The following is a 2,398-nucleotide window of genomic DNA, read 5'->3' on the forward strand; positions in this document are numbered from 1 at the left end:
GGAGAAGTAAGTGGAGATAGAAAGAGAGAGTTACGTTTCGTGTATTACTAAAGGGGGAGAGAGGTGTGAGCACACCTTTACGGTCAAGTAGGCTCTGAAGAATCAGGAGGAAACTATCATACGTTGCCATTAAATTTAGCAGGAGATTTCAATGTTAATTTCGCGTCCGAAAATGGACAACTATAGGTGAACTTTCTACAAGATAAATTAGAACTACAAATGAATAATAACTGAAATGAGCCTACCACAAGACATGGAGTAACAACCGATGCAGTTTTCTTTAGATATCCTTCTGAATTTCATTCGAAAATAAAAATGTATACTTTACATTTATGAATGAGAAATTGCTTGATTTACATTCCTCCATCGAAGCAACTTAAATGTCATTCTTTAATGAGTGAAATAACCGAAACTTTCCTTTTCAAACGTCCCCCGAAACTTTCCTTTTCAAACGTCCCCCAAAACTTAACAGTAAATGTTGTCATTCCATGCTGAGTTCACTGCAAGACAAATATTTCGAAAGAATTTCATTCGGTGGTCGACGTCGAAGATTGGTTGTGCAACTCGCCGCTTTGGGGAGCCTCGTTTTTCTTTTATATTTTTGTGAATAAAGTCTTCTGTCGATCCCAAAGATAGTATCATCGTGAAGGGAGATGTCATGACCTTCATTTACATGATCGTTTTTTTAATAATCTGCAGCAAATCAACGTTGAATAATATGGATGACAAAGAAATTCTAACCAACTTACATATACATAAAAAACTCCATGTGAATCGACGGTTTCACCTTCGAAGCGTTGAACCTTCTTTCTTAGCTTATGTTATTGATGTTCGTCTTCAAATTAATGAATTTTGTTTTATCACTAATTATATTTTGTTCATTAAGGAGGTGTAACTATGAAGCACACCGCATCGGCTTCCAATCATTATGGTAATGAAATTCTTATCAATTAGGAAAAGTACCAACCTACATGTTACTTTCACCCTAACATACCAATAAAAAATTATACTCAATTATATTTTATATTCTACTGGATAATTAATTTTGTATTGAAATTATTAGTAGGTACATTAAATAATTTTTAAACTATTTCTAATGAGTTTGTAACTCTAAAAAGTTTGAATTTTGTGGGGAATTTTTGTTTTCACCAATGAACATACATTTAAAAGTATATTATTCAACGAGCAAGAAATGTGACCATTTCTTGTGAAAAGAAAGTTTGTGAAATCTCGCGAGTAGAATACTATACTATATGTATGTATATGAGTGCATCTGTATCTATACCAATAAATTTTTATTTAATCATTTATTTTTTGTGACATCCATATTATTCCATTTTGTTTTAATCATTGATGTTATCATATTGACTTTTTGAAATAACAATATATTATTTTTCATTCATTTTTACTTTGTACTTACACTTATGTATTATATTTTGAATGTTTCTTCATTAGGGCAACCTAAATAAATAAAATACTACTACAAAATTTTCTATAACTTATAACAGAAATACCAAAAAAAATAAAAAAAATTCATAACAAGAAGCAACCAACCCGAAACAAAAAAAAAATGTTTCTTATGTTTGTTATTATATTAAATTTCAAATACTTTGAAAATTGAATGAAAAATTTGTTCAAGTAAATAATCCCGAGATTGAACAGAAGACCACCACCACTCAAGTGAAAGTGTACAGCTCGTTCAGATATAAATAGAGACCATTTTTACAGTTACAGTTACAGTTTCCCATCTCCTGAAGACGCCAACTTGGCGTCTTCAGGAGATGGGAAACGCGCGACGAGGAAACTATAGCAGTTCTGCTTCTTGGGAAAAGAACTTATTTTGGGTTCATCCTAAGCCGGAGGCTTCAGATTCATTTGTCGAGTATGATCATTGGTGGTAGTTTATTGCAAGAGTTGGCCTATTGCACATGACCTGAAAAATAAAATTAGTAAAAAAAAATTATGTTAAACGGTTTTATTGACAAAAAATGTAAATAATGATGTAGATAATGTACTAAAACCTAAAACATAATTTGTAAGATCCTAGGTATCATACCACTCTCCTCAGCAATTTACGGTATTGATCAGATAAAAAATAATGTAATCGTTGGGCGTAGCGTAAACTGAGTAAATATGTAGGTAAATAATATTCCCAACGATTCTATAATTTTTTTATGTGATCAATAACATATAAATTGCTGAGGAGGGTGGTGTGATGACTGCTATCTTCTGAATAATTTTTCAGTTTTCAGTACATTATCTACATAATCATTTTATTTTTTTTTACCAAAACCGTTTGACATAATTTTTTTTTTACTTTATTTTCAACTTTTCAGTTTCTAATTCTTCTCATTCTGTTTAGTTCATTTAGTGCCTCAGTATTACAAGGTAATATGTA

Source organism: Leptinotarsa decemlineata, unplaced genomic scaffold (genome assembly GCF_025532065.1).
Source record: "Leptinotarsa decemlineata unplaced genomic scaffold, Ldec_3_MD MMD2_tig00000218_RagTag_RagTag, whole genome shotgun sequence".
Taxonomy (NCBI): Eukaryota; Metazoa; Arthropoda; class Insecta; order Coleoptera; family Chrysomelidae; genus Leptinotarsa; species Leptinotarsa decemlineata.